The sequence below is a fragment of the Leuciscus leuciscus genome (assembly GCF_965113295.1).
Source record: "Leuciscus leuciscus genome assembly, chromosome: 11".
Lineage (NCBI taxonomy): Eukaryota > Metazoa > Chordata > Actinopteri > Cypriniformes > Leuciscidae > Leuciscus > Leuciscus leuciscus.
Genome location: NC_138735.1, coordinates 9,080,952 through 9,093,865, shown reverse-complemented (window position 1 = coordinate 9,093,865; position 12,914 = coordinate 9,080,952). Strand labels below are relative to the sequence as shown.

The following is a 12,914-nucleotide window of genomic DNA, read 5'->3' as shown; positions in this document are numbered from 1 at the left end:
TATGGTGTACTTTCTTTATAAAGAGCTGAAGTGTGTCTGTTCATTGTCAGACCAGGTCGTGACCCTGTTATAAGCTAAGCCTTTACTTTATGCCAAATGTGCCCTCCTCTCCAGCAGTTTATAGTGGTCTGTTTCAAATCACCGCTTCTAAATGTAACAGACGGGATATCATCAGTTATATGAGAATGTATGTGCCTTTGTGATTGGAGTCACACAATCAATAAGAGCACACTGATATAAAACAGGGACTGACAGAAATCCAACGGCTGACAGATTCCACGTCCTTAACTTTGAACAGAATTGGATATAAATAAAGCACATGCTGAATTGGACTGAATCACCAAACTCAACACAGTGTTCACTTTTAAAGTCAACATAAAATCAACAGTAACACTTTGCAATAAAGTTTCATTAGTTAACATTAATTAACTACATTAGTTAACATGTTAACATGCAATTCTTCTACAGCATTTATTCATTTTAGCTAATGTTAATCTCAACATTTACTAATCAAAATTTGTATCTGTTAGCGTGAATTAATGCACTGTGAACTAACATGAATATGAACATTTTTGTTAACAAAGTTTAATAAATGCTGAAAGGAGATATAGCTCATTGTTAGTTCATGTTTGTTAATGCATCAAATAATGTTAACAAGTGAGACCTTGTCTAGTAAAGTGCTACCAAATCAAATTTAACCATATTTACTTTCTTAATACACATTTGTGTTCTTATCGTCAGAACACATTATTTTATTTTTAAATTTTTAGTTGACTTTAAGATGGGTCAACAAAATGTGTTTGACACTGACTACAAAAACTGCATGTCAGTAACTTATACAGTAAAACCAAAAGAATATGGCATTTTAAAAGGAAGAGTTCACCTAAATACATAAAAACTTGTTATCAACGCGACTTTTATTGATAAAATAGCTTCGCTACTGAATCGCTACATTATATTTCTCAGCAACGATGGGGTAACATTGCTGGTTTTGAAGTAATTAAACTAAAAGCTTTGTTGTTAATAGAGAGAGATGCTGAACAGATGCAGGTAATTCACACACACACATCTCCCATCTCTCTCAAACATCTATAACAGCTTTAAAAGTTGTTAATGATGGCAAATGACCATGGTATGAGTGGGATAATCCACGGCTAGCTGTGCATTAAACGATTTGAATGCACTCCGCTTCCCGTCAGGTGGTTCTTTGCCTCCAGTCTCACAGCTACCCGTGGATCATCCCTTACATCCCTACATCAAAGATTTCTGGTCTCAGATGGTTTGGGTTGGTGTCAGTGTTGACTCGTGTCATGGTGGGTGGTCTGTTTTTCCCACAGAAGCTTCTAAAGAAAATGAAAAGGAAGAATAAGACCACATAAAAAAGTCCTAATAAAAGCCGATAATTGGTAGCAACTGGTGTAGTTCCGTCCTCTTTATTTTAGGAAGAGTAAAGTTTGGATTGTTTTGTAGTTTTCCAAAATGAGTGCGTCTAATTAGTTACAAAATTAAGTCGCCTGCTTTTCAAACTTTAATAGGAAAAATGTCAACAATGGAAAGAAAACTTCACTCTTCTGATAAGAAGTGTATACATTGCAGCATCTTTTCTCGCCTCTTTTCTGAAACGGTTTGATAAAGGAACCCTCCTTTCTGAGAGTCTACTCTGCTCTGATTGATCAGATGACCCAGTGTGTTGTGATTGGTCTACAGCTTATAGCACATGTTGGAAACTGTTACCATATCTGAACTTCAGCTCCTCAGCACTTGATACACACAGTAATGTGAACAGTAACAATGGCGTGGATTTACCGCATACTGTACATCCGAGCCCGAGTCCTCGTCCTTTTGAAGTGCATGTAAAGTGAATTATGCCACTTTAGGTTTGTGCAGGGAGTAAGACTGGAATTACTGACGACTCGTTTCAGAAGTTCACAATCGATTCTTTCTTTTGGGAGACAAAAACTCGATTTATCGTGTACTTTGATCTTACAGCTATGTTACACACCACATGTGATGAAAACCCCGATCAAAGAGGCATAAAAAAAAAAAACTGGCTTCACAACAAATATCCACTAGCAAGTCCAGGTTTACAAAACTACATAGCTTCATTGAAACATGTATCATTACATTACCGAAAAAAGCAAACATGCATAACAATGGCATTAATCATTAACAGAGAGAAATGCTTATCAATCATTCACCAATATGTAATCTTAGGAGAAATAATAAACTTGCACTGGTTGGCCTGTCAGCTGTGCACTTGTGTGCCGCTGCTTTTCAGCGTCAGAAGGAATGCAGAGACAGGTTTAGACCTGAACTTCCGTGTGAGGCAGGAAGTAAGCAAACTGTCAGTGACTAACACACAAGCGTACAGCTCTCAGCGTGCCTCATGTGGGTTGGGTGGTGTCCAACCGTAAACAGGAAAGAGAGGCATTTTACTGAAAACGTATTTATGACCACATCACCTTGGCATTAAAGCTGAAAGATAAACCAAGGTAAGAGGTTTTTCCTCAAATAAATAGTGGTTGACAACTAGGATTGGGTTCAGAGTGTTTTTGATTTTGTTCAAATATACCTGTTACATTTAACAATAATCAAACAGGACGATTTTGTGGGAATATTGTGGTGTCTCTGGTGCTTAAGACTCTTCTAATTCCACTGTTATTTTCATGTATTAGTCATTTTAATGACTTTACTGACTGAATTTTATGAAGAAAAAAAAGTGAACATGCTAGTGATGAGTCAGTATTTGATTATTGATTAGGTATCCAGATATGAAGATGGCATGGACAGATTGGCTTCTGCTGATATGTTGTCTAATATGTTTGGACATAGGCTGATTTTCAATGCTTTGTGGAGAATAATCCAGACTGATTAATTGCAAATTAATTCATTATATTGTTGCGACTGGCCAGATAGTATATTTACACTGGTATTAGTACAGCACAAATACCACCACACCCATATCAGTGTGATATTATCATTTACTAAGACTACAACATGAATCCAATAGTTTTGGACTAGCAAAACTAAAAGTTGACAGATCAAAAAAATCTAAATGGATTCTACTTACAGCTCAGTAAGTTCCCAGTTTTGTTGTTTCATTGTCTTCATAATCTTTAATCAAACTTTTTTATTTTTATTTATTTTTTTATTATGTTAACCAATAGTCGTCCACAATTCTCTGAAACATCCAAGTTACAGAATCCAAACAATTTATGATGGATAAAATCAAGTCTTCGACACTGTTTTCATTGTTTACTTGGAAATATGTCACAGTATGGAAGTAAAATGAGTTGGAAATGGCCTTTCATGCTGACTTGAAGAATGTATGCTAAATGTAACATTTATTCAAGATTGGAGTTTTAACTCTTGCTTTTTGGCTTGTCCAAAAACTGAATTATGTCCTCAGCTGTCTGGTGTCTCTATCAGTGATTACTGTATGTCTGTCTCATTTGGAATAGCACATGCTGTCAGTTTTCTAAATTAGCAAATAACAGTCATTTGTACAATGGCCACTGAAGTAAGTTTGTTTCTGGGCTGTTCTATCTCATCTACAGAAAAATATTCCATAAAAGTGAACTCCAGCATATGCAAAAGTTCTAGCCTCAAAGCACATAAAGAGGTTTAGTGTTTCAAAAAAAAAACATATCACAAGTTAAAGTATACCAGCACTGTAACAGGAATCATAGAACGGCACACCAGTTGAACTAAAACACTGCCCAAGTGTTTGAGGAAGGAACAAACAGGAGACTGCTTTTCTATCAGGTTACCCCAAAGCCAACAGTCTGTCTGCTTCTATAATAACTGTTTTCCTTAGACTAAAATAACTGCTAAAGAATGATAGCATCTCAGTGATCTTAAAAAGCATTACTGTGACAACATTAGCTGCTAGGCTATTCAGAGACCTGTGAATTAACTATTGTTAGTAAATGCTAACAGGTTTGCAGCCTCAACAGTGACATTTAAATGTCAAAAAGTCCTGTATATGGCAAATATTTAGTCTGTTTATAAAGGATTTAACTTGTATTTATGTCTGCTAAAGCAAGCACCACTAGTACTATTGTATTAGACAATAGTAAACTCCAAAGTAAACTTTGGCAAACACTTTTCATGTTACAGAATTGTTTGTTTGCTTGCTCAGTTGGGGATATTTTGGGGATATTTAATTTAAATTTATCAATCAATAAATTCCTCTTGAAACAAACTTTGTTGTATTATTTTAATTTAATACTGTGAAGCTGCTTTGATGCAATCTGTATTGTGAAAAGCGCTATACAAATAAACTTGACTTGACTTGACTTTGTTGAAGAAAGATGTGCTATTAATTTTCTAAGTGATCAGACTTGCACATACTATTTCCTAATACTTATTTTAAAAATCTCATAAACTATATTTAGACACGAGAATATTACAGAGACTTTAGAGTGGACTGTTTTGACTTGGCCACTACGTTACCACTTAGCCACGAATGAAATAAAAGGCCACTTAAAGAGAGTGTATTTAAAGAGAGTACACTTTCATGACTGTTTATAATTTGTTGACTAACATGAAGCACATGTGAAGTACTTGATTATAATTTTAACTGTAGTGTCTTATTCACTATTGTATTTAGAGTTAAACTTCATTGAAACTAAATTGAAACTTCATCAGTATAAATGTAATGTACAAATTACAAATATATACAAATACATGACATACAAGTTTCAATAGAAATGTCATTAAAGTATGTTTTAGTTTGTCACAAATGCTTATCAGTACATTTGACAGTAAACTTTAACCATACATCAAAGACAATAGAAGTAATTAAACAACATATAAAGATAAAAACACTCTAAAGTTCAGCTGTCTGCATTTATTATACATTTTAAATGTAATACATTTTCATTTAATTGCAAATAACAAGAAGCTAACTTTCTGGAAACTTTCAGTTCACACTTAGCCTAAGTATATTATTCTAAAGTATAGAGTTAATCAAATCAAACAGTTCCATCGACAAAATTGAGAAGTTTCAGGAGACAGAATGTTACAGTTATCGTGCTTTGATTGCAGTATGACTAAAGAACTGTCTCGATATTTAATTTAAAACACATGCAATTGTAAAACAAAAGGAAACACTGAGTTAATTTCTTTTCCAGACCTGAAATCCTACAGAGATGCCCTTGATATTGGAAAATTATAGTTACCATAACACTTAACAAAAAGAAAATTATTCTTGAAGTAGAAAGGAGGAGGATATTGCGGTGCATTTAGAATGCCTGACCTCATCTCCTCAAACATCTCAGTTAAATAAAGATTTACTCATCAAATCTACGTAACGTTAGCATAAATCAAACAAAACACGTGTATGTTTTAACGTGAGCATGTATTGATGATATATTGATGCATGTAGTTGTCAATTGTTTGGAAAAAGAAACATAAGAGACATATGAGAAGCACCATATTGTGATAGCTACATAGAGATATAGTGTGTCATCTGTTTCCTGTTGGAAACTTAGATACTTTCAACATCTTGTGAGGGGAAGTTGCTGTAACCACTTCCCCATGTGTAGCAGCACACAAACAGCTCTCTGATTGGCTGCACGGCAATGCTTCATTTAAACAAGAAGACACAGCATTGTTCTTCCCACAGGTGCTGGTGGTACAGACTCTCCCCGCCTGGTTTGACATACTATCAGTTGAAGAATGTATTTGTTTTTGAGGAGTATTGCAGCACTGCTCATCTTCGAATGAATATTCGCTTGTGTTGTATTGTTGTGTTCATTTAAAATCCAAATGCAAACTCAATATATACTGTATATATATTTACATTTTTATATAAAAAACAATTATTTCAGAATGAAAAAAACATAAAGTAAATATTCTTAGATTAAATGAAAGAAAAATCTAAAACTAGATGAATAAACCTTGAGGTTGGCTTGAAAAAGTTTGAAGTAGGCCTAATTGTAAAAGCTTGAAGTGTGAAATGATGGGGGGAGAGAGAGAGAGAGAGAGAGAGAGAGAGAGAGAGAGAGAGAGAGAGAGAGAGAGAGAGAGAGAGAGAGAGAGAGAGAGAGAGAGAGAGAGAGAGAGAGAGAGAGAGAGAGAGAGAGAGAGAGAGAGAGAGAGAGAGAGAGAGAGAGAGAGAGAGAGAGAGAGAGAGAGAGAGAATGTGTTTGCTGTGTTTCTATGCGGTTGCTAGGTTAATCATGGTGGTTGCTAAAGGTGTTTCTAAGGGGCTGCTAGGGTAATTAAGGTGGTTGATAGGGTGCTGATATGTGGTTGCTAATACTCAGGGTGGTTGCTAGGGTGTTAATGTAACAACATAATTAAACCTTTACATTTTCTGAAATAAATGTGAATGGTGCTTGAACCTCACCATGATATAAGGTGTGGTTGGTGGTCACCAGGGTGTTGCTAAGTGGTTGATAAGGTGTTTTGAGTGGGTTTGGCAAAGTGCTCTATGATAATCTGCTTTTAATATGGATTGAATCCCTCCTTCAGTGTAATTCTATGGGATTTTTGTCCATTTTATTATCCACCAGAAGAAAAGCGTACATCTCAAAAGTACACTTCTTCTTGATTTGAGGAATTCAGTCATTTCTGTAGCAAACAAGCTAGACGACTGTGTTTAAAAAATGTTAACGTGCATTATTTCCAAGCGGTTGAAGAAATTATTTGCTGAATGCGGGAGAATAAGAAGGAAGTGGGACAGAGTTGGGTAGTTTGGGCCAAGATTACCGATACTGTTTGTCTTATTAAAGCTGAACTGCAGGCAGCTGGAATAATCAGCAGAGAATTTACTGTAACCGATCTGTTCTTTAATCCCACTGGCTCATATACATTAGCTGTGAATTTTTTATTTTTTATTATAGAACATGAACTGATTTATGCAGTTACTGTAGAAACATTACAATAGAATGAAACAGAGAATGATCTCTTTGCATGTAAGTCATACTTTCTGTAATATTGTACACTCAGGCTATACTAAGTGTTCATGGGCAGGTTTCTGCATGTTTTAGCAAAGAATGAATGTGTAAAAGAGTTATGCAAGCCATGCTTTTATCTCTAGCCTCTGGATGGATATTGTGCAATGTTTAGCTTTGGGTTATGTTTTGTATGCACAGGTACTCTGCTCTATATTATCCATCAAACTTGTATGCTAATGTAACAAGAAAAAATGACACCATCCAGTTGACCAATTCCACACAGCAGTTACAAAAGTAGTTGAAGGCCAGATTATCCAGATGACAACATCCCCAGCTTACAAAAATACATTCTAAGAACGTTTTGCTAACATTCTCATTAAGTTTTTGGAATGTTTTCTGAATGTTCAAAACGTCCAGTTAAATGTTTTTAAAACATTATTTCTTGGTTATGCAAATGTTAAGGGAACATTCATTTCTGCAAATATTATAGGAGTGTTACTTTTGAATGTTCTCTGAACATTCTGAAACAAGAAGTAACATTTAAAAAGGTTAGACAAATGAGTCTAAAACTTTTTCCAGAAAAAAAAAAAAGTATAGATAATATTTTTGTGCCAACATTTTAAGAACATAATTAAAGACCAGATAACTTTTGAACAAACTGTTTTGTGTGTGTGTGTGTGTGTGTGTGTGTGTGTGTGTGTGTGTGTGTGTGTGTGTGTGTGTGTGTGTGTGTGTGTGTGTGTGTGTGTGTGTGTGTGTGTGTGTGTGTGTGTGTGTGTGTGTGTGTGTGTGTGTCTTGTTTTTCCTATGTGTTTGTTTCTTGCCCTTCAGTTTAGTTTAGCCTTGATTGTTTCCTAGTTAGTCTCTTTGGTGACTGATTACATTCAGACACTCTGATTACGTACAGAAGACACTCACCTGACTATCACCATGAAGACACTCCTTCGAGTTGGATTCAACCATACAAGGATGAGACCCCTAAACAGCTTTTCTAGAGTGATTCTTGGACAGATGCTGCAGATGAGGGAGAAGCACCGTCCCTTCGAAGAGTTCGTGGAGTATGCCTAATGGGTTTGTGGAGGAAGACGGCATCAACTCCGACTCCCCAGGACTTTCAACACTTTCAGCAGCCATCTCCCTGTCCGCTCCAGATATGGCTTGTCGTCCCAGCCCGGAGAGTCCCGGACAGAAAGAGAAAACCTCCGCCACAAACCTGATGATGACGCCTAAGCCCGGCACGGAACCAGAGCCTGAACCAGAACCTGCCACGGACCACGAGCATGAGCCCCCTCCAACCACAGAGTCAGAGCCAGCCAAAGAGTTCGTCCCATAGTCAGTGCCAGTTGCCATATCCGTCCCTAGGCTGGAGCATATCGCCAGGTCCATCACAAAGAAAGTGCCGTTCGAACAGTCCACCCCAGGGCCAGATGAGGATCACTGAATTTACAGCGGAGACAACTCCCACCCTTTCCTGCACCCCTCGAACTCTCTCCTTTTCTGGTAAAGCCAGCTATGATTCTGGACAACCCAGTCCCGCCCGTCCATTAACCTTCCTACCCTCTTATTCCTGGATTCTATGCTGGTTCCTTTCAGTCCCCTTGCACTGACCTGTCCCACGTCCCTCCGTCAACACCTTGGTCTCTCGTCATCCTGGTTTTGCCGCAGACTTCCAGATCTCCAGCTGTGCCTCAGCAATCCATCCTGTCGGCTCCACCCAGTTCCTCCTTCCATCTGGTTTCGCCTTGGTCCTCACTCCCTCGCATGTCGTCCTTTTCTGCCAAGCCCCCGCCTCTGCCATGGAGGATTGGATTCAACCATACAACTGCGACACAAACGTTCTATTAATGTTACTGGAAGAATTTTTTTTTTTTTTTTTATAACTTTAAAAGAACCTATCCAGAATGTTGGGGGAGTTCTGAGGTGTTCAAATAAAGTTCCCTTTCAAGGGAACTCGCGTTGCGTCGAGTTTGACGCTAGGGGAACGCTTCGCGTGATGATGTCTTGAAGCACATGTAAAATCAGCCCAATGGCGTGGCGGAACGTCAGATGCGTGTGACGTCACGTACCAGGAAACTATAAAGCCTGCTTGAAAACCAGAGAACAACAGCTTCTGTGTCTTCAGTAGCGCTCTATGTGAAATCTGTCTCTGTCTATTTATTGTTGTCTTGTCACTGAAAGCAATTATGTCCAGCAAACAGTTCAGAATGTGTGTGCATCCCTGCCCGCGTTTTATTACGGGTAGGGACACTTACGTTCTGTGCATTGTTTGTTTGGGAGAAGAGCATGCCCAGTCAGCACTCGAGGGTGCTGGCTGTGTGCATTGCGAGGCGCTGTCCATGCGCTCGCTTCGATCCCGGCTGAGTTTCTTCCGGGAAGCTCGCGTTCCCCAGGGCTCGGGTCCCGCTGCTGCCGAGGCACAGCGGCGATCTCAGTCCTGGGGTTCGCAAATGGATCTATCAGCGGGGTCTGAGACGGGCTCTGCCCTATCTCAGCCCTTACCTGATAGACCCGATGTCTGTCATCAGGGTTCGGAAGCACGCGCGGCGGTTTCTTCCGCCCCGATGATAGAACAAACACTGCAATTGTCCAGTTCTGAGGAACTGGATGTTGTTAGTGTTGATGCTGAGTCTGAGGAAGCCCCACCTCAGTCTCATGCATTTGAAGAATTGCTGGATGTAGTGACAAGAGCAGTTGATAGATTATGTATTGAGTGGCCATCTGATAAACAGGACGTTCGTTCAAAAAGTAAACTTGACGAACGCTTCCTGCCCTCACGTGCACAACCACAACGCCGAAATCTGCCGTTTTTTCCCGATCTCCACACTAAGGTGTCGAGATCGTGGGAGAGACCAGTTTCTTATAGAGTTTTTAATTTACAAACCATAAATTATTCCACTATATCTGGGTATAAAGAGCATGGTTATGGGGAGATGCCGAAGGTGGAAGAGACGCTTGCGAGCTATCTCTCTCCAGCGACGGCATCTTCCCTGAAAGCTCCGGCGTTGCCTAATAAGCCCCTCAGAGTGACTTCTTCTCTGATGGGCAAGGCTTATTCAGCTTCTGGTCAGGCTGCAGCGTGTCTTCATACTATGTCACTGCTGCAGGCTTATCAGGCTGAATTATTGAGTGATTTGGATGAGGAAGGGGGTATTGGTCCTGAGGTTGTTGCTGAACTACGCAGAGCCACAGATTTGTCTCTCAGGGCCACCAAGGAGTCCGCTAAATCAATCGGGCAGTCTATGGCAGCCCTGGTGGCCACTGAGAGGCACCTGTGGCTCAACCTCAGTGATATTAAAGACAAAGAGAAGAATGTTCTTCTAGATTCTCCAGTTTCCACGCTTGGTCTCTTTGGCAACGCTGTTACTGTTGCTGTTGATAAGCTTCAGGAAGCATCTAAGCAGGCAGCTGCTTTGCAAAAACTTCTCCCCCGCCGATCTTTTCACGAGGCTGCTGAGCGGGAGCAGCCTCACTCATCTAAAAAGAGCACTGAACATCGTGCAACTCAAAAACAGAGCGTGTCCTCCCGTGCTCCCCCACATAAATCACAGGGACACGGAGGACGCTCTCAAACCCAGCAGCCTTCGAGGGGTAGAACGGATCTGCGGACCGTTATTACCGCCAAGAAGGCTGCTGGGAAAAATTCCTGACGTCCGAGGGCTCAGGACAGATGAGGGTAGTCCCCCCCGAAGTGCAGCGGTCAACACCTCTTTTTACGGTGCCCGTCTCCCTTCGGTACCCTCAGGGGACCGTTCTGCCAACCCTGCCACCTCCGGTGTTTCAGGGCGCAGCGGTCTCCGGTGAGCACATATCTCAAGGACCACCCGGAAACGTAGTGGCCTCGGGATGCCCGCCCCCTCTGAGGAGGGTGTTAGAGCAGTCCGTTCAGTCGTTCCCTGCCGGTGCGCCGTTACAGGGCGACGAACCGACTACTCAACAACAACAGAACCCAGAAGTCAGTCTCGAGAGACTGGTACCTCTAGTAGAATCTTTGACAGCGTGGAAGCTACTGTCAAATGTTTCTCGTTGGGTCATGCAGACCGTGGAAAAAGGGTATCAGATACAATTCAAGAAACGCCCACCTCGGTTTATGGGGGTCCTGCCCACAGTGGTGGGCCCCGAGCAGGTTCTGGTTATGGAACAGGAAGTAAACACTCTGTTAGAGAAAGGGGCCATAGAATATGTACTTCCCTCCAACAGGGAAACCGGGTTTTACAGCCGGGACTTCATAGTTCCAAAAAAGGACGGGGGATTGCATCCCATTTTAGATCTTCGAGTTCTGAACGAGTCAGTCATGCAGCTCAAGTTCAAAATGTTAACATTGAGACAAATCGTGCCACAGATCAGGTCCGAGGACTGGTTTGTCACGATAGACCTCAAGGACGCATATTTCCATATTTCCATCCGTCCGTGTCATTGGAAGTTCCTGAGGTTTGCTTTCGGGGGCAAAGCATACCAATATCGAGTTCTTCCATTCGGCCTGGCTTTATCACCCCGCACTTTCACCAAATGCGTGGATGCAGCTCTGGCGCCACTGCGCCTCCAGGGTTTTCGCATCATGAACTACATCGACGATTGGTTGATTTTAGCTCATTCGCATCAGATAGCGGTTCAACATCGAGATGTTGTTCTCGCCCATATGAAAGAGCTGGGGTTACGGCTGAACGCCAAGAAGAGTGTGCTTTCTCCACTTCAGAGGACCACTTTCTTAGGCGTGGTTTGGGATTCAGTGTCGATGCAGGCGCGCCTGTCACCGCCACGGATAGATTCCATCCTTGCAGCTGTGAAAAGTGTAAAGCTAGGCCAGCTACTCACTGTCAAACAATTCCAGAGACTGTTGGGTCTCATGGCAGCAGCTTCCAACGTGATACCTTTTGGACTACTGCACATGAGGCCCCTGCAGTGGTGGCTCAGGACCAGGGGGTTTTCCCCGAGGGGCAACCCATTTCGCACAATCAAGGTCACGCGGCGATGTCTACGTGCCTTGGTTATGTGGAAGAAACCTTGGTTCCTGTCCCAGGGCCCAGTGTTGGGAGCTCCTTGTCGTCGCAAACTGCTAACGACGGATGCTTCCCTCACGGGTTGGGGAGCGATCCTGGAGGGTCGCTCATCTCAAGGTCTGTGGGAAGACCATCATCGTTCCTGGCATATCAATCGCCTAGAGATGTTAGCTGTCTTCCGGGCTCTGAGGAGCTTTATCACAGATCTCAGGGGACACCATGTGCCAGTACATACGGACAACACTTTGGTAGTCGCCTATATAAATCACCAAGGGGGTTTGCGCTCGCGCCCATTATGCTATCTGGCACGCCATATCCTCTTGTGGTCCCAGGTGAAGTTGCTGTCTCTCAGGGCAGCTTACATCCCCGGGGTCCAGAATATAGGAGCAGACACTCTGTCGAGACAGGGGCTGAGGCCCGGGGAATGGAGGCTCCACCCCGAGGTGGTGGAGCTGATATGGAGGGAGTTTGGCCAAGCGCAAGTGGATCTGTTTGCGTCTCGAGAGACGTCTCACTGTCCACTTTGGTTCTCCCTCACGCATCCAGCTCCTCTGGGACTAAACCTTCCCAAGCTTTTCCCCCAGTTGCTCTGCTCCCGGGAGTTCTGGAGAGAGTTCGCAGGGACCGGGTTTGCCTGCTTCTTATAGCCCCGCGCTGGCCGGGCAGAGTATGGTTTCCTGATCTTGTGTCGCTCCTCGACGGGCCTCCTCTGGAGCTACCCGTCAGGAGGGACCTTCTGTCCCAGGCAGAGGGCTCGATATTTCACCCTCGGCCAGAACTGTGGAACCTGTGGGCTTGGCCTCTGAGGGGGCCCAGCTCATAGAGTCAGGTCTCTCAACTGAGGTTGTTGAGACCATTCTACAGTCCAGAGCTCCCTCCACGAGGAAACGTTATGCCCTGAAGTGGAGAGTATTCACTTCTTGGTGTAGTGACCGTCGGTTGGACCCAGTTAACTGCCCAGTTGGTACAGTGCTGGAGTTCCTGCAGGACCGGTTCACTGCAGGTCTGACCC

The 12,914-nt window shown here is 42.2% G+C and overlaps 1 protein-coding gene and 1 long non-coding RNA gene across 2 annotated transcripts in view; one reads left to right on the top strand and one right to left on the bottom strand.

Annotated features, from left to right (window-relative positions):
• Nucleotides 1-899: 899 nt before the first annotated feature.
• On the bottom strand, nt 900-2,221 carry LOC309509979. The gene is made up of 2 exons (XR_014210136.1): nt 1,807-2,221; nt 900-1,343 (listed from the first exon to the last, which is right to left on the bottom strand). It is a non-coding gene; the product is annotated as an uncharacterized lncRNA (long non-coding RNA).
• A 142-nt stretch (nt 2,222-2,363) lies between these two features.
• apbb1ip (amyloid beta (A4) precursor protein-binding, family B, member 1 interacting protein) overlaps nt 2,364-12,914 on the top strand; it is a 34,400-nt gene continuing 23,849 nt past the window's right edge. Inside the window, exon 1 of the mRNA XM_082184979.1 lies at nt 2,364-2,492. The gene's annotated coding sequence lies outside the window, so the exon portion shown is untranslated. The remainder of the gene's footprint in view (nt 2,493-12,914) is intronic.